Source organism: Rhineura floridana, chromosome 4 (genome assembly GCF_030035675.1).
Source record: "Rhineura floridana isolate rRhiFlo1 chromosome 4, rRhiFlo1.hap2, whole genome shotgun sequence".
Taxonomy (NCBI): Eukaryota; Metazoa; Chordata; class Lepidosauria; order Squamata; family Rhineuridae; genus Rhineura; species Rhineura floridana.
The window spans coordinates 203,037,047-203,062,886 of record NC_084483.1 but is presented as its reverse complement, the minus strand read 5'-3'; the positions used below and the strand labels follow the sequence as shown (position 1 = coordinate 203,062,886).

At 40.0% G+C, this 25,840-nt stretch overlaps 1 long non-coding RNA gene across 1 annotated transcript; it reads left to right on the top strand.

Annotated features, from left to right (window-relative positions):
* The first annotated feature begins 3,438 nt into the window (after positions 1-3,438).
* Positions 3,439-24,082, top strand: LOC133384549 (uncharacterized). Its single transcript, XR_009762622.1, has 4 exons — positions 3,439-3,581; positions 17,420-17,552; positions 21,478-21,628; positions 23,835-24,082. It is a non-coding gene; the product is annotated as an uncharacterized LOC133384549 (long non-coding RNA).
* Positions 24,083-25,840: the final 1,758 nt, after the last annotated feature.

The following is a 25,840-nucleotide window of genomic DNA, read 5'->3' as shown; positions in this document are numbered from 1 at the left end:
TGGAGCCATCTACTCCAAGAACAGAGAGGGACCAGAGAAAAATTATTGGCCACTTATCCAAAGAACCTTCAAGCATTTACTAAAAGCATAGGTGAAGTCCCTTTCATAAAACACTTGTTACACTTTTGTCATGTTTCAGAGTGTAATTGTTGTTCCTTTGCACTTGTTGGTGATACCTAACATATTAGTCCCCACCCTTTAGTGCTGAGGGGATTTGTTGAAATCATTTGAGTTTTTTAAAAAGAACAACTGAATTGAATATAAATTATATACATTTTAAGATCAGCAGTGCTATGTGTTGGAAGAATTTAATCGAACAAATAGTTCTAAACTTATTTTTTCCAAAAAAAAATTTCATCTCCTAGGAATTCTGAATGTACAACTTCATTATCTCAAATGCGAGCATAGAGCAATTTGTTTGGACTCCAAAGGAATCTTACCAGCGGAAGCTGACATCTTGGATTTCCCATAATAAGTGGCATCGAACTGAACCTTGAAATAAACACATTATGATTTGAAAATGCATCACTATAAGTTGAAAGGGCATTGATGGGATGAGCAAAAGTTCTAAAATCATGTTGAATGGTTTCCAATCTACCTCTTTCCACCAGCACAAGAATTTCTACTTGCACAGTTTTGGGGAGGGCACAGGACACATGCAAGGAGAGGAGACAAATAAAGTTCCATTGCACAAACATAAATCCTTGCACTCATGGAACAAATCAGTTGGAAACCTCTAATCATCATCATCATAATCAAAAGCCAAGTCGTTATAAGAACATAAGAACATAAGAAGAGCCTGCTGGATCAGGCCAGTGGCCCATCTAGTCCAGCATCCTGTTCTCACAGTGGCCAACCAGGTGCCTGGGGGAAGATTTCTTGCCTTCCTATTAAGATATTGAGTTATTCAGCGATAACACACGGTCATCACATGGTAAATTAATAGGGATGGGGGAGAAATTCAATTCGGTTCACGTTTTTAAAAAATCACAAATTACTGCAGAAGTGTGCGGAACTGAATGTAAGTTTGGGGAGGAAGAGAATCTGAGAGAATTGAAAATGACAGATCGTTCCATCCCTACCTACCAGTTAGAGCTATGCATGCCTCACCCCCTGATCCAATCCAGCCCCTGATCCAACACTTCAGATCAGCCCCAACCTGACCTGGAGCAATCTGGACTAACCCACCCCAGCTCCCAATTGATTCGGGACCAACCGGAAGGGTTTTAAACCCCAAACAAACATGCAGCCAGAAGGGGAGGTGAAAGAAGGAGACCATGTGTCTCCCTCCTCCTATCACACACACACACACAGTGTATGTTGAATCAGGGGTTTAAAGCCCCAATTAGCTCCTTTAAGTGCTTGGCTCTCAAGCCATTTAGGGCTTTGCATGCTAGTATTCCCACCTTGAATTGGGCTCAGAGGCTCACCAGCAGCCAGTGAGGAGTTTTCAAAACAGGTGACATATGGCCCCATCAGGCTGCCCCATTTACCATCCTAGCTGCCACGGAGTTCTTGACATAACATACTGGGGACCTAATAAAATCCTGTCAACCTTCTGCAACCTCTGCAGTACCCCTTGGTCTGCTGCCCATGCCTTTGAAAGAGGGATGCCAAACCTGTAGCCCTCAGGTTGTTGCAAGACTACAACAACCATAATCCCTGACCCCTGGCTGTGCTGGCTGGGAGATGGAGTCCATGCATGATGTGGACTCTGGTGTTTAGAGGGAGGGACACAGTCTAGCTTTAAAAGCTGTCTTTAGAAAAATAGGGGAGAGGCACAGAAAACATAAAACAAAAAGAAGAAATGTATTCTCAAAAGTGTCAACTAATGGGATGTATTACAATTCCCAGGATGTGGTCTGAAGGCACATGAGGCCAGCTCCCTGCTGAGGGTCAGGTGTGGTCAGTGCCTGGATGGGAGACTGTGACGCCCTTCCCTGGCTCTCCCTGTCAGGTTCCTACCTGCTCGTGGCTACTGCCTTTCACTAGGCACCACCAGGGACTCCACAAGTCCGGACTGTCTTTTTTATGGTTTCTCTCTCCGCTCTAGCACAGATCTCAATAGATCCCCCTGCTAGGCAGCACCACCAGTCACGTTCTACAACCAATGTTCCCAGAGACCTTGCCTGAGTCTCTCTATCCGGTTACATTCGTGACTGCGTGCCTATGCTGTTCCCAACCCCCTTGTATCAATGCAGATAACTCATAACTCGGGGTTGCTCTGGATACTTATAATGTTATCTTCTCCTCTTCACTGCTGCCACCATTTGTTACTGTTTCCCTTCAGCCTTGGTTATTACCTTACCCTCCCTTCTGGTCTCTGAAACCCCAGCCAAGGATCAGGCCTTCGGTAAACCAAAATAGTATTTATTAAATAACATTAATAACAAGATAACTTTGATAATGATCTACAAGCTTATGGTTTCATCTATTACTGTGATATTTGACTTATTACTAATCCGAACTCCACCTCCCTCCTTCTCCACACTCTCCTGACATACACCAACTCACACCCACCTCCAAACTCCACCAAAACAACCCACTCACGTCCACCCAGATTCAACTGTCATCCTTCCATTTATACTCTCAGCCATCCAAACACTCAGCCAATCATCCAGCATTCTACTGCTCATTTACTCCCCCCTCCTCTTTCATTCCACTTACCATGTATCTTCTATACAAACAGCACTTACCATATATACATTAATACAGGAACATCACAGAGACCACCTGGGAACCATATGTCAGCCGCCTTGAGTTTCTATTGCGAAAAGAAAGGCGGGGTAGAAATGTAATAAATGAGTTCAGTGTGCTTTGGAACACAGGTCTCTTCTTCAGGAGCAATTTTAAATTTTAAAATCCATTGAGTAGCTGGAGCTTTCTTGTACAAATATTGCTGCTGAGCTGGCATAGAAAAGAAGACTCCATGGAATTCACACAAATTCATTCATTTAAACATATGAAACATATATTCATGGACTTCAGGTTATTTGCTGGAATGTGAATTAAAATGTACTGTTTTTAAAAAAAACGCTATGGGTGGCGTTCAGTGCTATTCCTACACAGAGTAGACCCATTGCTGTTAATGAACATGGCTCACTTAGGTTTGTTAATTTCAATAGGTCTACTCTGAGCAGGACTTAGTTACCACCAACTACCGTATTTCCCTTTGCAATTCCTATTCAAACCCTCCGTGCCAATAATATACAAATACAAAGATTCCTCAATCACCAGTATCCCTTCAGATCTTTCCATCTTCCTTCACAATGCTCACAGGCTAATTCCACATTTTCTCACCAAGCCAAGCAGCCCTCAAGCCTCAGGATGGCAAATCACCAAGACAGTGTGTGTCATAAAGTAGTTAAGGAATGGAATTCTACTTTGTGACATCAGAGTTGCATCACAGGGGGAAAAAAAAGTTCACGTAATTCATTCCAGCCTCTCTCTCACACACACACTTGCTTTTCTAACGTTTCCTGAGCTCCTGGAACAGAGCCAAATATCACATATCTCCAAAAACACAGTATAGGCACAGCTTGTTCCTTTGGATATTTTTTTCAGAACTTGAACAAGAGGAGGTGAGTCGTGATGTTGCTAGGATTTCCTGGCTCAGAGATACAAGTCTTGCAGGGGGGGGGAGTCAGTAATGCTTCTCTCAAATACCAGGAAAACATGGAGATCCCTAAATTCTTATCTAGCTTGAATTTGTAAGCCAAACCAGTGACGAATCCCACTCTACCCCCTCCCAGCCCAGCCCTCCCCTCCCCAGCTCAGCTGCTGTGCTTTTGGCAGTGGCAAGTGGAACAAATGAGATACCTCCGCCTCCTTTCCACCCCGAGTGCCTACACAGCCTAGTACACAGCCTAGGGGTAGATAAGATAGCAGAGGGCAAAGAAATACACCCCTTTTCCTGCTCAGAGATCATACTTATGGAAAGGTCCATAAGCTAATGTTAGAGAACATGTGTTTCAAGGTCCCTGGCAACTTCAGGTAGGGCTGGAAATGGTTGCTGTTTGAAGTCCTGGAGAGGTACTACCAGTCAGAATATAGAAATACCAGCCCCATCCACACCATACATTTAAAGCAGTATCATACCAGTTTAAACTTTCATGGGTTCCCCCAAAGAATCCTGGGAAGTGTAGTTTGTGAAGGGTGCTGGGAGTTGTCAGGAAACCCTATTCCTCCCACAGAGCTACAATTCCCCAAGTGGTTTAACAATCAGTCCCTCTTCCCAGAGAACACTAAGATCTGAAACTCTATGATGGGAACAAGGGTCTCCTAACAGCTCTCAGCCCCCTTCACAAACTGTGCTTCCTAGGATTCCTTGGGGGGAACTATGGCTGTTTAAAGTGGAATAAATGTTTGGTGTGAATGTCATCACTGAATTATGTGTAAGATGATAGATAAATAAATAAAACTGTAACAATCATATACTATATGATACCGCTTCTGCTAAGCATATATCTCCAGCACCCAACACACATTGATCTGGGGAAAGTAAGCTTCCCTCTGTCACAGTCCTTACACTGTGTAGGAAACCCTGCTTAATTTGGTAGATGTGGAGGTCCATGGAATTAACTGAAGAGTATTCCTTTAAACTCTACCCAATGGGTGGTGTTCCATGCCAGTCTTACTCAGAGTATACCTGTTGAAGTTAATGGACAGAACCAATTTAGATCCATTTAATTTCAATGGGTCTACTCTGAGTAGAACTTAGTTGAGTACAATCCATTCTATCTGAAGACATTTAAAATAAGGATGGACAAATTTATCAGTTTCAGTTTCTCAGTTTCTCAGTTCCCCAACCTTCAGTTCTCTCCATTGCTACATCAATTTGCATTTTTTTTTTAAAAAAAAAGCCTGCACAAAATGTTTATGCATTTCTCTTAACATATGCATTTGATGATTTTTTTCCTAATGTGCAGATTTTTTTTGCAAGCAATTTTCCTAATATAATTTAGTTCTGCACATTATTTTCATTCTTGTACATACTTTCTAGATAAAAAACTGCACCACAAAATTTGGAGAAATGTGTATTTTAAAGGATAGATGTGTTTAAGTTCACTTGTTGTTCAGAAAGTGTGAATTACCTAAGTTTGCACTGAAACACAAACTGAATGAATTTCTCCCCATCACAAGTTTGAAAAGCATTTATTCCTATGACATACTCATTGCTGAATCAGGGTGATTTTTTCCCCTGTGAACCACAGAGTCCCACTTAGAATGGCTACATCTTCAGGGAAGGTGGGCTCTTCACAGCCAACTTAAATTGGCCTTTGCATGAGGCCATTTTGTAATGAGCATTGATGGAATCAGACAGTAGAGCACTCCTCCAGTCAACAAATCCACAGCTCCCAGATCACATTCTCCAAGGATCAGCCTCTCCAGTCAAAGTCCAGACTCTTCCATAGCAAGTGGATAGTCATCCCACAACATTCTATAGCCTAAAGGTTGTTCACTGCCCAGGTGTATGCTACACTTTGGTGGATCCCCATATGAGGCAGACTATTGGTTTGAGTTCTGGTAGCTCCTAGCTCTGCCTTTCTTGAATTTAAGTCTCACCCTGAACAGGGCCGGATTAAGCTGAGGAGGGCCCCTAGGCTGATTGGTGTTTGGGGGGCCCTTCTCCCTACATTTCCGCTTTTTTTCGCGCAGGCTTGCCATCAATCAAGATGGAGGCTGAGATTTCCCAAAGGGGCTGAGGCCTCTGCCGCCATCTTGGCTGATGGCAGCAATGCGCGCATGTAGCACACATTCGTGCCATCAACCAAGATGGCGGCAGAGGCTTTAGCCCCTTAGGGAAACCTCGGCCGCCATCTTGATTGATGGCAAACTGCAAAAAACAGTGCTGAAAAGGTAAGTGAAGCAGGGGGATGGCGGGCAATTCAGAAGCTCTTGTCCCGCAATATTTTTTTTAGCTTATGCATGGGCCCCCAAGAGCTCCGGGCCCCTAGGCTTCAGCCTACTAAGCCTAATGGATAATCCGGCCCTGACCCTGAACATAGCAGACAATTGCTGGGTGGAATCCTGGGCCACATCCACACCATAATTTAAAGCACTGTCATACCACTTTCCCCCAAGGAATCCTGGGAATTGTAGTTTCATAAGAGTGCTGAGAGTTTTTAGGAGATCCCTCTTCCCCTCACAGGGCTACAATTCCCAGAGTTCCCTGAGAAGAGGGACTGACTCTTAATCCATCCTGGAAACTGTAGCTTTGTGAGGGGAACAGGGGATCTCCTAAAAACTCTCAGCACCCTTATGAAACTGCAATTCCCAGGATTCCTTGGGGGAAAGCATGACTGTTTAAAGTGGAATAAAAGTGCTTTAAATGTGTGTGTGAAGGTGGCCCCAGACACTGCATTAGAGGATAGAGTAACAGTAGGTCCTCCAGAATCACCACTCTCTGAATTATGCTGTTTCAGAGGATATTCTATGTTCTTGCTTGGTAAAGTGTGCCACCTTTAACCAGGATGGGACTAGCCTATGATTAGATAGTCATCATTCATTCATTGTAGTCTTCAATGAATTCTGTGGATTTCCAGATCTAAACTCTGTTCAGCAAGAAACATTTAATATGGATTGTCAGATGAACATTTTCCATGTCTTATTTCATAATCATGTCCAACTAGGTTATTTTATGTTCCAAGTTTGTATCTCCATTCTTTATTCCATTCTTATCTTACGCATTTTTTAAAAAAAAGAATGTGTGTTGTGTGTGTGTGTTGTCTGTTCCATGGTCGAACAGCTCATACCATCAGGATATTCTTTGGAATATTGCCCCATAACTGTGTTCAAGCCCCATTGAACACAGTGGACTTACTTATGATTGTGTACACGATTGCACTGCACATTACATACATTTTGTGGTTCTGATGCTGCTGTAGGGGGTAAAGGGGTTCACCATGTTCAAAAGCAAATGCTACTCACTGTTCGTTTCTGAATGGCATGGGATGAAAGCTATCCAAGGGAACAATCTGTGATTTTAATTGTCACCATGGTGTACCTATCACTTGTTTCTGTTACTGTATGTACCTTTGAAAATTCTTCTTGAAGAACAAAAAGCCCTCCATAGTAAATCTTGATAGGCATCTTTCTATCCTGAGTACAAAAAAAACAAAAACAGCAGCAACAAAAAATCCCAACACAACAATTAAACACCACAATCTATTTGGGTCCAGGAGTTCCAGAAAGAAGATCGAATTTGATCAGACTTGACAAATGAATGCTTCACTTATTTTATATGAGTTGGAACCTGAGATTAAAAAGAAAAGCATAAAAATCCAACTTGCTACATAATTGTATGGTTGAATTCCAAGCAAAATAACCATGGAAGTCTTTGGACTTCTCTTTTTTACTCTTTCATGGATGCATCTGGATGCTGAAGGTAAGGTGTGTGTGTGTGTAGTAATGAATATGAATAAGGCTGAGATAAGTATAAAAGCTGATGATCCAATTGTCTAGGATGGCTGGTGTAACAGGCCACCATCCTCTTGGCTGGGCAGGTGACAAGTCCAGAGTCATTAAAAAAGTCCCCCATTGCGAGACCTCCTATCTGAGGTGTCACTGCTATCCTTGCTGACATGGGGTAGACTCGACCATGCTGACAAAAGTGACAAGAGCGATGGTTCAGGGGGCTCTAGACACTTGAGGCTTTCAGTTGAGATGGCTCCTTTCATTTCCTACTCAAGGATGTCCTGATTTTGTCCCACTACAACCACAGCTGCTATCACAGACCTCTGCAACCAAGATGCTTGAGGGCTCCTGCAAAACTGCAGCTGGCATCATCCCCTATAATGAAAACTAAGGACACACCAATCAGTGAGAATGTTGCAAAATAAATATCTACAATGGCCTTTAGACATTCTGGAACATCCCCCTTCATGGGAATCCATGTTTATTAATGCACAACACCCTATTATTTCAGGATTTGTTCTAATTTCTTCTCCCTTATTCTTTTGAATGCTGTGCAAGAAAATTCCTGGCACCATGTCAAAGGATTCCCTTGAACTACAAGAGATATGTCATACTACCCCAGACTGTTTCATCCTATCTCTAACTTCCCAGAGTAAAATGCAAAGGGAGTTCTGTGGCCCTATACATCAGGAAGGCCCTTTTGCTAGACTTGGTGCCACATCTAATTCACCATTTTGTTACTTCCTTGTTGACCTTATACATGTAAAATTACGGTGTGTGTCACATGTGTACAGCCTAATTTACATTGTAGATTTCTTCTTAAAGATAAAATGGTGTGTCTAGTGGGAAAATATGAGGAGCCGGTGTAGCAGCTGAAAATATCTGGCTGATTAAATTGACATCTTAAGCCTTGACATTCCTACCCACCAGGCTCACCTTCAACTGCATCATCATAGGGTTGCTTTCTAAAAAATGAAATCCTAACAGCGCAATGGCAAGCTATTCCAACAAGGAAAAAAGGGTGGAAACTACAAAAGAAGCCAATGTGGCTTCACAGAAAGCTTACAGAGGACCTGAAAACAAAAAAGGACACATACAGGAAGTGGAAAGAAGGCCAGGCCACAAAGGAAGAGTACAGACAGGTATCACAGAATTGCAGCAATGGTGTCAGGAAGGCTAAAGCTGAGAATGATCTGAGGCTAGCGAGGGATGCTAAAAGCAACAAAAAAGCTTTCTTCAGGTATGTCCATAGTAACAGACAGAGAAAAGAAATGGTGGCACAGCTACTCAATGAGGATGGCAAAATGATAACAGATGACAAAGAAAAGGCAGAAGTGCTCAATTCCTACTTTGGTTCAGTCTTCTCCCAAAAAAGGATCTGTGACCCTCCCGGGAAACCTGAAGTAGAAGGGTCAGGATTGGACCTTGAGCTTGATAGATAAATGGTGGACTGGTGAAGTGCTGGATGACTGGAGGAGAGCTAATGTTGTCCCTATCTTCAAAAAAGGGGAAAAGGAGGAACCACGGAACTACAGACCAGTCAGCCTAACATCAATCCCTGGAAAAACTCTGGAGCAGATTATAAAGCAGTCAATCTGTAAGCACCTTGAAAACAATGCAGTGATTACTAGGAGCCAACATGGATTTATGAAGAACAAATCCTGCCAAACTAATCTTATCTCGTTTTTTGATTGGGTAAGCTCCCTTGTAGACTGTGGGAATGCTGTGAACATAATATACCTCAACTTCAGCAAAGCTTTTGACAAAGTGCCCCATGATATTCTGATTAACAAGATAGCTAAATGTGGGCTGGATGGAACAACTATTAGATGGATCCACAGTTGGCTCCAGAATCATACTCAAAGAGTGCTTATCAATGGTTCCTTCTCAAACTGGGCAGAAGTAACAAGTGGGGTACCACAGGGCTCGGTCCTGGGCCCAGTGCCCTTCAGCATTTTTATTAACGACTTGGATGAGGAGGTACAGAGCATGCTTATCAAATTTGCAGATGATACAAAATTGGGGGGCATAGCTAATACCATGGAAGACAGAAACAAAATTCAAAGGGACCTTGATAATAATAATAAATAGGTTTGCTTGAGCCCAAACATATGCTCGAGAACATGTTGCTGAACCAGATAGAATTGTGTCATGGAATACAGCTGGATGGAAGACAGTTTGTAATAAGGTTCCGATTAAATATGTCCCTAACTATGCAATATCCCTGCAAGACAGATAGCACACAGAAATAATGAGTTAGGAATGTAGGAAGTTGTCTTAGACTGAGTCAGACCATCAGTCCATCTGGTTCAGTATTGTCTACAGTACGTTGATAGTGGCTCTCAAAGATTTCAGGCAGAGATATCTCTGTGCAATCTGGAAATCTTGGGAATTGGACCTGGGACCTCCTACATGCAAAGAAAATACTCTGATAATGAGCTATATTCCTTCCCCCCCAATGTTACCTGGGAGTATACCATTTCAGAGAATCAAGAATCAAGACAGAACAGCAGGTGAACTAGATGGTATGTCCTCATCTGCAGTATACATTTAAAGCAGTATTATACCACTTAAACCACATTATAAAACAGTCATGGCTTCCCCCAAAGAATCATAGAATAGTAGAGTTGGAAGGGGCCTATAAGTCCATCAAGGCCATTCCTGACAGGTGGTTGTCCAGCTGCCGCTTGAATCCAGGGAACAATAGCTGGTTAAGGGCACTGAGAGTTGTTAGGAGGCCCCTGCTCCCCTCACAGAGCTACAGTAAGAGTGATTTAATAATCAGTCCCTTTTTCCAGGGAACTCTGGGAATTGTACGCGTGGGAGGAGAATGCTATTGTGCAGGCAGAGGTCCTTGAACATGGGATGACTTTATTGAATACAACCTTTAGTTTCTCATACATTTAGGCAAGTAAAAAGTTCTTTTTATATACCCACGGTTGCTTCAGCATAGGATTTTTTTGTTTAAAAAAACTATTTAAAGAAGAAATTGCAATAGGAAGAATATGTGGGAAGCTTAGATATCAATTCTATCTCTTTATCACTACCTATATCCTCTCAAAAGATGAAGGCTGTAGTTCCCAAATAACTAGGAGTAAGTCCCACTGAATCTGGTAGGACTAACTTCTGAGTAGACATGGTTAGGAGTCCGGTGTAGTTCTTTTTTTTTTTTTCCATTAATTTTTATTCAAATTTTTAAAGACAAAAACCAAAACAAAAATTATTAAACAATAAAATAAAATGTTGACTTCCGATTTATCGCAGATCAGCTATAAGTCTACAATATATAACAATCCTGTCTCCTAAATTATGTTATAAAATCACTTTCCTCCAGTAGCTATCTTAACTATTCATCAAATCTCATAAACATTACTTTATTCTTCCCACAAAAAGTCAAAGAGAGATTTCAATTCCTTGAAAGATATATCTTTCAATTTTTCTCCAGATAAACATGTCGACCAATCCATCTCATTCAAATCCACTAGATCCAATAATTTCAATAGCCATTTTCCATTATCAATATTAATTCCATCTTCCATCTTCAATAATCCTGTTAAGTCCAATAATTTCAGTAACCATTCTTCCATTATCAATAATCCTATTAAGTCCAATAATTTCAATAGCCATTCTTCCATTATCAGTATCCCGTAATAATCTTGTTATCATAGCCATAGTCCAAATAAACATATAGATTAATCCATCTCGTCAAACCAGTTTGATCCAATGATTTCAATAGCCATTCTTCCAATATCAATATGATTCCATCTTCCATCTTCAATAGTCTTGTTCAGTCCAGTATTTTCAGTATCCATTCTTCCATTATCAGTATCCCATATTAATCTTGCTGTCATAGCCATAGTCATATAATAAGAGTCTGATGGGAATCTCCTTCATCACAAATCTTTTCTTGCCATCAATTCTGAATATGTTGTTGAGATATTGTTGTAAAGTCACATCTCTGCTCTTCTTTTCTACAAAATGCACTGGCTCATCTCTTAAGAATTTTTCCATTGTCCCATATCTGTAGCCAATTCCATAGATTTTTTCTATGTCAAACTCCATCACGTCATTTCAGTCCAAAAAATTATCCAAGACATTGATAACTTTATCTCTATTATCTTCATTAATTTCTTCAGAGACAACATTAAGTTCCAAGCAGTAAGCTTTGTTTCTTGTATCCATAGACTCCAGATCTTTTTCCAATACTACATTTGTTCCAGTCTCCAGAGCCTCCTCTCTCACAGAATCCACTATTTCTTTAAACTCCTGCGTCATTTTGCTAAATTCATTTTTCATCTTCTGTCTACCCTGTCTCCAGATTTGTTTCGTTATCTCAATCTCATCCATTATTTTCTGAAACATGATTTCTTCCATGGTCTCAGCCCCTTTCCTGATTGCCATTCTTAGAACCACAAAAGCAAAAATTATTTCAGTCACAATTGGGTTAATATTCCAGGCTCGATGAAGTCACAATGTAGACAGTACAGCCTGCCTTATGTCTCATGTTCAGGAATACAAAACAAATCCAGTTCCCAGCTTCAAAAGGGTTAGTGGCGTCGTGAACAAGCAGATTCGTCAAAAAGAAATAGACCAAAAAGAAAATAATCCCAAACGTATAATGCTCCAAAGTTCATAAATCAAATTTATTTATTTATTTTTTCCCTCCTCGAAATAGAAATCCCTCCTCCGTTTATATCTTCAAAATGCACCTCCAGGCCAGCTTTTTGCAATAAAAACTAAGATAGGCTTTTTTCAATTTTTCTCCTCCTTAGTTTCGTGAATAAAGGAGAAAATTTTTAACTCACCCAGAAGATCTTTATAGCTGATTAATTGACAAATCTCTGTTTTCAGCAACGATTAAACAAATGAAAAAAAAATGTAGAAAGAAGGGTGCTTGCTTGTTTAAGTCCGTTCTTCTTTAAAGAAAAGATAAACGTGTCGTTTATTCAGCTAGAGCGTGATGGACGTCCTCCAGCATTGCTGGCTGAACCTTCTCTCATAAATTAATGAGATCCAGTCCTCCCAAACAAAAACAGGCTTTTATGGTTAATCTCTATGTTTCTCCCTTCCCGAGAGAAAATCTTCATCAGTCAAAAAGAATGTTCTGACTGATTTACGCTGAAAAAAACTTCCGGGAAGGGTGACTTCGCTTGTGCCTGCTTTTCGAGACGAGCTCTCGTCTCAGAAGAAGTTTTTTTTTTTTTCCAGGAGTCCGGTGTAGCTCTATGTGCTCTCTGAAGAATAAGAAGATACCAGGAGAGGATTTTGTGCCTGAAATTTGCAAGAGCAATGTAGACTAGCAGAGTGTTGGATAAGCCCTCAAAACAATTTTGGTAAACCCTTAGGATTGATGCCTAAATATGATTGTGTGTGCAGTCTCCTTGAAGCCAGCTACTGTTTCGATGGGTTACTTGGAGAGAGAGAATTTCAGGCTTCCCGGAAGGATCGCTCCACCTGTGACTGCCTCTGAGACGAGCTCTCGTCTCAGAGGAAGCTTTTTCAGTTTTAAAACCAGTCAGAAGAGTTTTTTGACTGGTAAAAACTTTCTCCCAGGTAAGGGAGAAACGAAGAGATAATCCACAAAAGCTTCGTTGTGATTGTTGGGGACTGGAATTCATTAGGATCGCCTATGAACGAAGGTGCAGCCAGCAGCGCCAGACGGAGCCAAGGAATTCAAGCAAGCTCAAACTGACTAAGTGAGACTTTTTTTTCTTCAAAGAAAAACGGGTTTTAACAGGCAAGCATTCTTCTGTCTATTCTTATCAATTGGACTAAGTTGTTACAGCAAAAGAGATCTGTTAAAGAATCAGCAATAAAGAATCCCTGGGTGAGTTATACTTTTCTCCTTTATATGTGGAATTAAGGAGGAAGAAAATTGAAATAGCCTATCTTTGGCTTTATAGCAAAAAGCTGGCCTGGAATTGAGCATTATAAAGATACAAACAGATGAGGGGCATCTAATCTGAAGAGGAAAATTTGATTTATATGAATATTTGAGAATTATATGTCTGGGACTATTTTGTCCGGTCTACTTTTTTTGTGACGAATCTGCTTGTTCTCTATGACACTAATTATTTTGATGCTGTGAACTAAATTTGTTTTGCATTCTTGGACACATAAGAGATAAGGCAGTTTGTGCTGTCTAAGATGATGATGTCAACAGGTTCGGAATATTAACTCCCTTATTGCTGGAAAAAGAAGCAAATTATTCTTTGTTTGGGAATTGTGGCTATATTGGAAATTTGAAGGGTTTTTTCTTCGGCTTTAAGAATGACAATCAAAGAAGTGGCAGAGACCCTGGATGCACCTCTGGATATGTTTCAGAAGATAATGGATGAGATTAAGACAACGAAACAAGAACTGAGACAGGGTAGACAAGAGATGGCAACTGAGTTTGGCAAAGTGAAACAGGAGCTGAAAGAAATAAAGGATTATATGAGAAAAGAAGCAGATGAGACCAAAGATATAATTGGACAAGCAATAGAAGATGAAAAAGAAATTATTATTTTTTTACAATAATTTTTATTCAAATTTTCATAAAACATAGAAAACAAAATCATAAAACATTCAAAGACAAAAAACAAAACAAAACAAAAATGATTAAACAAAAAAAATAAAATGTTGACTTCCCATTTGTCACATATCAAATCAGTTATAGGTCTACAATATATAACAATCCTGTCTCTTAAATCATATTATAAAATCACTTTCCTCCAGTAGTTATCTTAATTAATCATCAAATCTCATAAACATTACTTTATTCTTTCCACAAAAAGTCAAAGAGAGGTTTCAATTCTTTAAGAAATATATCTATCAATTTTTCTCCAAATAAACATGTCAATTAATCCATCTCGTTAATAATTATAATAATCTTATTGTCATAACCATAGTCCAAATAAACATTTCGATTAATCCATCTCATCAGAATCTGTTAGGTCCAATAATTTCAATAGCCATTATTCCATTATCCCTATTAGTTCCATCTTCCATCTTGAATAGTCCTGTTAAGTCCAGTAATTTCAGTGTCCAATCTTCCATTATCAGTATTCCATAATAATCTTGCTGTTGTAGCCATAGTCATATAATAAGAGTCTGATGGGAATTTCCTCTGTCCCAAATATTTTCTTGCCATCTATTCTGAATAAGTTGCTGAAATACAGTTGTAAAGTCATCTGTGTTCTTCTTTTTTACAAAATGCACTGGCTCATCTCTTAAGAGTTTTTCCATTGTCACATGGCTGCAGTTAATTCCATAGATTTTCTCTATATCAAGCTCCATCACATCATTCCAGTCCAGAAGATTATCCAAGCCATTGATAACTTTATCTCTAATATCTTCATTAATTTCTTCAGAGATAACGTTAAATTCCAAACAGTAGATTTTATTTCTAAAGTCCATAAACTCCAGATCTTTTTCCAATTCCACATTTGTTCCAATCTCCAGGGCTTGTATCTTCCCTTTATTTTTTCTTTTCTCATCTCTGATCTCATCCTCCTCTCTCACAGGATCCCCTATTTCTTTGAGCTCCTGCGTCATTTTGCTCAGTTCAATTTTCAGCTCCTTACTACCCTGTCGCAGGGTTTGTTTCGTTATCTCAATCTCATCCATTATTTTCTGAAACATAGTTACTTCCAGATTCTCAGCCGCTTTCTTGATTGCCATTTTTAAAACCACGAAAACAAAGCAAAACAAAAATAAAGAAGAACCACTTCTTATTTCAGCAACAATTGGGTTAATATTCCAGGCTTGATGACATCACAGTATAAACAGAGCAACCTGCCTTATCTTTCTATGTTCAAGAATGCAAAACAAATTTAGTTCCCAGCATCAAAACAGTTAGTGGCGTCGTGAAGAAGCAGATTCGTCAAAATAAAATAGACCAAAAAGAGAATAGTCCCAGACAATATAATATTCCTCGGAATAGAAATCAGGAATAGAAATCCCTCTTCTGTTTATTATCTTTAGAATGCACTTCCAGGACAGCTTTTTGCGACAGAAACAGAGATAAGCTGTTAATTTCGTGAATAACAGAGAAGAGCTATATCTCACCCAGAAGTTGTCCAAAGCCGATCAATCTGACAAATCTCCTTTTGCTGCAACAATTTAAACCAAGTAAAAAAAATAATAGAAAGAAGGGTGCTTGCCTGTTAGTCCATTCTCTCTTTAAAGAAAAGATAAACGTATCGCTTAAACAGATAGAGCTTGTTAGGAAGTCCGTCCGGCATTGTTGGCTGGACCTTATCTCATAAATTAATGAAATCCAGTCCTCCCAACAAAAACAGGCTTTTGAGGTTGATCTCTACGTTTCTCCCTGCCCGGGAGAAATTTCATCAGTCAAAAAAAAAATGTTATGACTGATTTATATCTGAATAAGCTTCTTTTGAGGCGGGAGCCCGTTCCAAAAGCAGGCACAAGCGAAGTCACCCTTCCCGGAAGTCTAAGATGAAAAAGAAATTAAAGGGAAGGAGCAAATTCTGGAGATTGGAACAGATATATCAAATGTGGAATTGGAAAAAGATTTGGACTTTATGGCCGTGATGGATATTAGAGATAAAGATTACTGTTTGGAATTTAGTGCTGTTCCTGAAGAAACTGGTGAAGATATCAGAGATAACGTTATTACTGTCTTGATAAAATTTCTGGACTGGAACAATTTGATGGAACTTGAAATAGAGAACATTTACAGAATTAATTTTAGATATGTGACAATGGAAAAACTCTCAAGAGATATGGTGGTGTATTTCGTAAAGAAGAGGAACAGAGACATGACCTTACAACAACATTTCAGTAATACATTCGGAATTGATTGCAAGGAAATATTTGTGATGAAGGAAATTCCCATCAGACTCTTACTATATGATTATGACAGCAAGATTAACATGTGTGCAAGGATGGCAGATGGATGATGGAATTAATACTGATAATAGAAGAATGGCTATTAAAATTACTGGATTTAGCTGACTTGGTAGGGATGGATCAATTGACATGTATATCTGGAGAAAAACCAGAGCTTGGAAAAGTTACTTTTTTGAACTACAACTCCCATCAGCCCAATCCAATGGCCATGCTGGCTGGGGCTGATGGGAGTTGTAGTTCAAAAAAGTAACTTTTCCAAGCTCTCAAGGAGCGGAACCTCTCTTTGACTTTTTGCAGATAGAACAAAATGATATGATGTTAATGAGATTTGATGATTAATTAAGATAACTACTGGAGGAAAGTGATTTTGTAATATATTAAGGGACAGGTCTGTTATATACTATATACTTATAGCTGATCTGCGACAAATCGGAAGTCAATATTTTTTAAAATATTAGTTATTAATTTGTTTTTCTTTTCTTTTGTTTTGTTCTTTGAAACTTTGAATAAAAATTAATTAAAAAAAGAGAGAGAGAGAATTTCATTGTTCACAATGTGAATTAATGGATTGTTTCAACCTGCTTAGCCATGGAAATGCCCCAAGATGCCACCCGTTAAGGAGTGGTTTGACAAAGGGTGGGAATTCTAAGGAACAACATATCTCTGCATATTAGGGCTGCTTTGTATCATAATTTCAAGGATGCTTTCTTGGGGAAATGGTTCCCTTATCTGGTGTACGTTAACTGTGAAAGGGTGATGTGTAAAAGGCCTGCTAGGACTCAGTCCTATATAATGCTATTGACACTGAACAAACAGCAACAAAAACAAAATTTTAAAGATGTTGGAGAATGTTATACAAATCTGTGTGGTGTGTTATGCTTTCAGTGAATCTGATCTCTGCTGACTATAAAGTCTGTAAAGTGGGGGTTGCATTCGAAACGAATGTGTGGTATATTGGTTAAAATTGATCATGTTGTAATTGAACCCACACACACACACACCATACAGGTTTTTTTTTTAGAAAAGCACCAATTTATAAAAGAAAGAAAACAAATAATGACATCTCAGTCCTCATTTTATTCCCCTTACCCTTTTACCATGAACAATGACTCTTCCTTCCTTCCTTCCTTCCTTCCTTTACTGGTAGCTCCTACAGAGTATGGAAAACTTCATCGTCAGATATTCATGTGTTGGCACACTAATGGATTTTGTAAAACCTCATGTCCTTTTCTTTCCAAGATGTCTGCATCATGCGGTAAAAACTCATTTTGCTGCACAAGGTAGGCAGTTTTCCAAATATTGTAGATTTGGTAATGCTTGTTATGATTATTTACAACTTGCCAAAGATTTCAAATTACATCTCTGTGCTGCTTCTATGTGCTGAGTGGCTCTCTGAACACAGATGAGTGCTTTAATTTTCCTCTGTCAGAGAAGCTCAATTCTAAGGTTTGGAAAGTTGGTGGTGTTTGTGGGTCTGTTTACCATTTGAAATGCTGGCCATGGTCTGTCCAGCCTGACCCCAGTTATTATACAGCCACAATAGTGTCTGTATACTATAGCCAGCATGGATTTTTTGTATTCCGCCATGTTAAATTGAAAATACCCCCAATGCCATTCTGATGCTTCCCATAAGCTCATTTCAATACAAAATCTTACAAAACTTATAGTCCTGAACTCAGAAATGCTTGCTTAACAACCCACTAAATTTTCATGGTGATACACAAAACAGTCAGAGAGAATTGAGAGTTCAAAGTGTAAAAAGAGAGAGAGAAAAGCCAGACCCCTTTTTGACTTTTTCTGTCAAGAGTTTTCATAATTTGTTGAAATTAATTAAAAATCTGCCATGTTCACAGAGTACCTGTAATCGTTTCACTGACCTTGCCCCATACTCTGACCTTCATCTTCTGCAGTTTAAAAGTAAAAAAAAAATGCCTGGCTGATCGTTAATTAATTTAAGAAATTGTGATTTGAACTCATTGATAATGTCAGGCATGCTCAGTAAGAACCAAATTCTAAAAGCCAGACTCACAGCTGCTGGGCCGGCCTAATCAGGGAGCAACACCCATACCAGATTTTGATTTCATGTGAGACAGTCATGGCTTCCCCCAAAGAGTCCTGGGAAGGTAGTTTGAGAAGAGTGCTTAGAGGAGACTCCTATTCCCCTGACAGAGCTCCAGTGGCCAGAGTGGTTTAACAGTCAACCACTTTGATTGAAGCTCTATGAGTGGAACAGGACATCTCCTAGCAACTCTCAGCATCCTACACTAACTACATTTCCAAGGATTCCCATAAATAACAATCTGGTGTGGATGTGGCCAGGGACAGCTTTGGTTTAAATTTGGGTGGGAGCCTACATGTGCCTGCTGTAGAATAAAAAGGTGGGGGAAACCCTGAAAAAGAATGATACTGTTAACAAAGTTTTCCTTTTGGAAAGGAAAGGGGCTTCCCCTCTGCTTAGTGCCCACCCACTCAATCTCCTTCCCTCCCCCTCCCCTCCCCTTCCTGCCTTCTTCCTCCTCCCCGCCCCTCCCCCAAGTCAGTTTCACCTATCCTAACCATGATTGCACAAGAATAAATCCCACTGAACTCAAAAAGCATGCAAATGATCAAACCTGCCCTCCCCTGCTCCTCCCTCCTATCCCCTCCCTCTTGCCCCTTCCTTCTCCCTTCCTTCACCCCTTCTCCTCCCCATCCCCTTCCAATTGCCTCCTTCCCCCTCTTCCTCTACCTTCCCATCCCCTCCTCCCTCCTCCTCCCCCTCCTCCTTCATGGTCAGTTTTATCTATCCTAGGACTACAACCTGGGAGGCCAGAGTTCAAATCCCCAAACAGCCATGAAGCTCACTGCATGACCTTTGGCCAGTCATTGCCTCTCAGCCTCAGAAGAAGGCAATGGTAAACCACCTCTGAATACCGCTTTGCATGAAAACCCTATTCATAGCGTTGCCATAAGTAGGAATTGACTTGAAGGCTGTCCATTTCATTTTCAAGGATGATTGAGTAAATCCCACTGAACTCAATAAGAATTCAAATTATCACACCTGCCCTACCCTCCTCCTCCCTCCCATCACCTCCCTTTCCCCCTTCCCTCCCCCTTCCCTTCCAATCCCCCACTTCCCACTCCTTCTGCTCCCCTCTCCCCCTTCTTCCTTCCCTCTACTCTCCCCTCCCCCTCCTCCTCTCCCATGGTCGTAATCAGCTTGAAGGCACATAACAACAAGAAGAAGCATGATTGCATGGGAGTAAATCCCACTGAACTCAATAAACATGCAAATGATCAAACCTACCCTTCTCCTCTGCCACCTGCTCGTTCCCATTCCCGTTCTCCCCTCCCCATCCCCTATGGACAGTTTCACCTATCCTAAGCATGATTTCAGGGGAGTAAATCCCACTGAACTCAATAAGCATGCAAATGATCAATCCATTCTCAGCAAACTTGTACAGGATCCCATTTCTTACCTCCCAGATTAAAAAGCAGGGAAATTCACTAAAAGGCAAAAACAACCTTGTGGTTTAAGAATGTAACTATAGCCCACAGGTATTTCTATCAAACTTTAAAAAGCAGGGCAATTGTGCAGCTATGGTGAATGCAGCAGGGGAGCAGGACACCTGACCTCCTCTCTGGGATATTGGACTGGGATATTGAAATTCTTCCAAGCTACACAGGAAGTGGATCGGACTGTGAAAGACCAACCCAATTGTGTTTGCATTTTGACAAATTTGTAGGGCAGTACAATATCTCAGAGAGGAGGTCAGGTCTCCTGCTCCCCGGCGCATTCACTATAACTGCCCAATTTTCCTGCTTTTTAAAGTTTGATAGAAATATCTGTTGGCTATAGGTACATTCTTAAACCGCAAGGTGTTTTGCCTTTTAGTGAATGTATTTACTGTAAACAGCTCTGAGAGCATTTGCTGAAGGGCAGCTAATGAATGGTCTGAATAAATAAAGAACTTCAGGAACTCTATTTTCTTTTACTGTCCCTCTTGTTCATCTGAAGGGTGTTCATCTACTAGGAATGGAATGACCTATCCAATTCGGTTCTCCCAGTTTCTCACTTTTCCAGCCTTAAATTCAGTTTTCTACTCTTTTGCAGAAATTTACATTTTTTTAAAAAAAAAAATCCTCTTGAAAATTCTTCAGGATTTTAGTGGAAATGTCTCCTAATAAATATATTTTTGTATGCCCTTTTGACTAATGTGCACATTTGTGCAAGCAATTTCTCCTATAATGCATTTTGTATGTTATTTTCACTAAAATATTCATTATACGCACATTTTCCCCCATGCATTTTTGTAAATGTTCTTCAGTTGGAGAGTTGCATCACAAAATTCACGTAAGTGCAAATGTTAAAGGATGGCTAAGTTTCACTTCTTATATTGTTTCAGACAGTGCAAATTTTATAGTTTTGGTCAATTGATCTCCAGATTTTGTGTGTCTGTGTGAGAAGGGGGGAACCCACTCTGAAGAGGGACCCACTTCCTCTCCCTTCTTTGAGACATTTACTGGCACTGTCAACGGTTTGCATCAGTTCCACACACTTTGGTAGAAGGCTTGAGCTCTTGTGTAGATAGTGGGTTCCTTAGACCATCTCTTCTTGTGTAATGGGGCTAAGGTATAGACAACAGCGTTTTTCCCCAGTGACCAGAAGCTAGTATGAAACACTGTTGCCCTCAATATACACATCCATTTCCTCCCCTGCCCAAATTGTGGTCTCTAGTCAAACAGGATTTGTAATGTTTCTAAATCCTGCAGACACTTTGATCAGATACCTTAAATGATGATGGAAAACTAAATGGTGTGGGGGAGAGAACATTTGCACTGTAGGAAGTTATGGTTCTATCATACCTTCTTCAAGTCTCTGAACAAGCAAACACCTGTACACAGCAGTTGGAGAAACTGTCCCACTTCATGCCATTTTATCCCAACAGTTTTGGGTGGGAGCAGAAGGGATATTTAATTCTTTCTGGAGGATTTCCTTAATCTGTAAATCCTGGCTTGACACTGAAATCACTACACCAAACTGGTTACATGTCCATATGTGTTAGCTAGTTGAGGGAGTTTGATAACTGTCTTTTCACTTTGAATTGTTAATGGAAAATACAACAGAGGCAAGCCACGTTTTGACCACTTTCTTTCTTTCTTTCTTTCTTTCTTTCTTTCTTTCTTTCTTTCTTTCTTTCTTTCTTTCTTTCTTTCTTTCTTTAGTACTGTAACTAATCTCCTGATGTGTACAGTTGGTAGAGGCATTTGCACAATGTGGCATTGCCCTGTTGGTTACTTTGAATATGGAATATGTGGCAGAGGAAGCCCGTGCTGTGTGACGTCTGTGCCAGGAATATAGGCCAAACTCTCCAGGGTAAGTCTCAGGAATTGTGGGCAGCTGTCCTTTCCAACTCCCAGCTACCTCACTACCATGAGAGGCAGTGATGGCCAGCAACTTGGATAGCTTTTGAAGAGGATTAGACAAATTCATGGAGGGTAAGGCTATCAATGCCTACTAATCTCTGTGTTCTGTTTCCATGGTCAGAGGTGGTATGTCTCTGAATACTAGTTGCTGGGAGTCACAAGCACTCAGCCCTGCTTAGGAGTTTCCATAAGCATCTTGGCTGGTCACTGTGAGAAGGAAGCTGGACTACATGGGTCTTTGGTGTTCTTGCAGTGTGAGCCTGTTGCATGTTTGCTTGGAAGTAAGCCCAGCTGAGTTCACCGGGGATCGTTCTTTATGGAACCTTCATTCCTATACAGGGATGCAGTTGTCCGGGGTCTTGGACCCCTTACTTTTTTTGGCACCAGGGTCCCTATGAGCCAATCAGCATGAAAGGGGAATGTGTTGGCCATTGAGAAGAATCTTCTAAAACGTTTCCTTGTCCTTTCCTGCTGATTGGTAGAGTGAAAGGAGGTGAGTAAGCCACTGGGTAACACACTCCCCTTTCATGCTGAATGGCTTCTAGGGACATCTGTTGTTGTGGGAGAAGGCACGCTTGGGAAGGACTGAGATGGGGGAGAGCAAGAAAGCAGAAGAGGGTATGTGGCTGTGAGAGGATGTGGCATGACTGTCATGAAGGGACCCTGCACTCCTGAATTTGCCACTACATTAATGTTTTTAAACTGCTTTTTAAAAATGTGTTTTTAAATCTGTATAATTGTTTTTAATGTTTTTAATTGTTGTAAACCGCTCAGAGAGCTTCGGCTATGGGGCGGTATACGAATGCAATAAATAAATAAATAAATATTCTTCTAATGGAAGCATGAGTTCAGTCGGTAGCAGTTAAAGGATCTCAAGTAGTGGGAAGGATCCTTAAGGATTTTCAAGAGCTGCTGCCAAATTTCTGATATGCTGACCTGACTCGATCTGATTTGGGGCCTGATTCAGTGATTCAGAATGGCCCTAATCCAACCTGGAATGATATGGGGCAGGCCTGACACAAATCTAAGTCCCAAACCAATTTGGAGGCCTTGCACAGGCATACAGTTGGGAGGGTCAGACAAGGAGATGTGCCTCTCCTTCTCCACACCCACCAACCATACATTTAATGAGGGTTTTAAACCCTAAGTAATATATATTTGTCAGGAGGTGTGGGGAGAAGAAGACACTGAGGGGAGGGGGAGAAGAAGTAATTCTCACAGTAATTTTGGTGGAAATTTGAGCACTGGAGCAAGCTGGATTGTGGATTTAGTGGTAGGGTTGGAATATTTATAGAGCCCAATGAAATATTTATCCATGGTGTATTTGCTATTAGCTCCATCTTATCAAATGTAAATCAGAAATGTGTGTCATCTTTCTAATTGAAATTACTGACACAATTTTGTGTGGGTTCTTTTTTATTATTTTTTGGGGGGGAAGAAACACATAAGGAAAGAAAGAAGTCTACAGAAATTGCCTGTTCAACATCAGAAAGAATTTTCATTGGTACCCAGTAGAAATTAGTGATGGGAACTCAGTGATGATAATAAGGAGTTGACTTCCTTCTGTCCACGTGTTCTCATGCCCCATCACAGCATGGACTCTTGTTATGAATATTGTCAAACACAAAATCTTATTTATTATAAACATGTAAAGCATAAATTGGTTCCCACACCCACAACAATTTCCTCTATAAAATGCATGTGTATGAAATGGTGCTCTCACTCTTTATTGGGCGTGAATTTGCCACACACTACTTGAAGTCTTGAGCTGGTTTCTCCAAGGGGGAGAGGGCCTTGGAGAGCTCATGGGCTGGAGTTCCCAACAAGAAGGGGGCAATCAGGCTGCTGTTTAATCCTGCTCCACCCCCTCCACTCTCTCCTTCTCTTTTGCAGCACCTACTCTCCCTCCCTGAGAGAGGGATGTTTAGGCTTAGGGTTGGTTCATTAGCCACTTCATTGACTTTAAGGTGCCACAAGACTCTTTGTCATTTTTGCTGCAAAAGACTAACAGGGCTACCCCTCTAGAAATTTATTCACTTTGAAACAGAACACACAGGAAAGGTCACTGATTTGTAAATATCTATTGATGGCCGAGACATGAGTGTCTGTTGTGTGCTATGAGATTTTTTTTTTAAAGTGTAATTTTGTATCAGCAGACAACAAAATTGAAGAAAGACTAATGTGAATTAAATCAACTGCAGTGCAACAGAAAATACTAGAAGAAAGTATGAATAAATGTTGGCATGGATTGAGACATTTTCGTATATTCCTAGTGAAGACTCTTGAAATTCAGGAACCGTCAAGCCAGAGTGGTGTTGTATATGTTAAAAGGCAGATGCCTTCACTTATCCACCTTTAAGGATTGTTTGTTTGATCAAATCTAGAGATTTTATTTATTTTCCTAAATATCTGTATTCAGGTAATATTTAATAAAGTGGTGGGCTTTCTACCAAAATGTTTGTCTCAAGTGTCTTCAGAGAGTATGGACAAATTTAGGGTAAGACTGCATTTGTTTTAATAATTCAATTAAATAAGACAATTCCAAACATTTGAAAGCTATAAAAATATCCACTGAAGAACTGCAAGCTTGTGTGTGTTTGAAATATATATATATATATATATATATATATATATATATATATATATATATAGTAGTTTCCAAATCGGATCTGAAACAGGGAATGAAACTGGACTTATCAAGATGGATATATTTTCTAATAACTTGTTTCAAACGGTTTACCAAAATAGCAGTGAATCATTTATTATCCAAATTAAGAAGTAATGTTGTACAATGGGACTCCAATTTGGAGGGGTCTTTGGAAGGATTTTTGTTTTTACTTCCTCTAAGTATCAGAGAACAGCATATAGTTAAAAACATAATTGAAGTGACAATGCAAATACATAATCAAAATTTCTTGAAACTTTAAAAAAGGAGACAGTACAGCTATCTGGCCTGGGGGATTGTTTTGCCAAAGGATTTGCCGTTTCCTGAGGCAAGAGGTTCAAGATCTGAATGACCTTGCAACACACTGATGAAGATGGAAAATGTAGTGATTTTTATGGAAGCAAGCTGTACAGTCTAACAAGCTGAGACTCCTAACAAGCAGTCTGTAATCTCTTACACTCAGCAGCTGATGATGACAGCTTTGATCATACATTTGCCTCCATTTCACCCTGCAGGAAACCTTGTTATCTGCAACAGGCAAAGGTGATCCCTTTTGGCCGAGTTTATACCAAGCTGCACACACTTGCGCACTGGTACTGAGGCTTATCTGCCAACATCAAGGGTCCTGTATTTATATCCAAAAGACCTTATACCTATGAGATCATTATCTTCCCAGCTCTTAGGTTGCTGGCTTTAATGGAGAATTTGTATATATCCACACATATAAACATAGATATTAGAAGGTATATGTTTATGAAATATAAGAAAATCACAATGAACTAAGCAAAAGGCCCATAGGCCTTTGAGACCCCTAAAATCCAGTCACATAGAGAGGCAACTGAAGTTCAAGCCTGAACTTCTGAACTCCTGAGATGAAGCAAACAGGCCTGTGTGTATGATTAACTTTTGATTAATGAGTATATTGTTTATGAGCAAGCACACATGTAGTGAGAATGTAATAAGCACTGAATGTGCTGGTTAGATCTTCCAATGGTAAAGATGGAAGGTTTTAGTTAAAATTATGGGGAATTCATACATTCCTATCCTGATATGTTACTTGTATAAATATATAGATATATAAATTAAGAAATATATTCTAAGAGCTTTAGGAATCAAGGAAAGTCATAAAGAAGCAACAGGTATGTTCTGCCTTGAATGTTTAACAACCCTGACTTGAGCAGTTACAGATCCATGTATGATTAATAAACAGATTGGGTAGGCCTGGCCGATCAGGAACAATGGAATATGCTATGTGCTAGATATGCATGGCAGGCCAATTAGAATAGTACAGTGTTAAGGTTGGTAGTAACTGGTCTCAACTGGCCCAAACACCATCATAAAAGTGGGACAGCAGAATAGTAATAACATTGGTCAAAGAGACAGGGGCATATTGGAAATATTAGTCAAGGGGACAGACTGACATTAGTCAAGAAGACAGCAGAACAATGGGATAGAAGATGTTTGCCAATTATGAATATACATGTGCTCATTTTAATA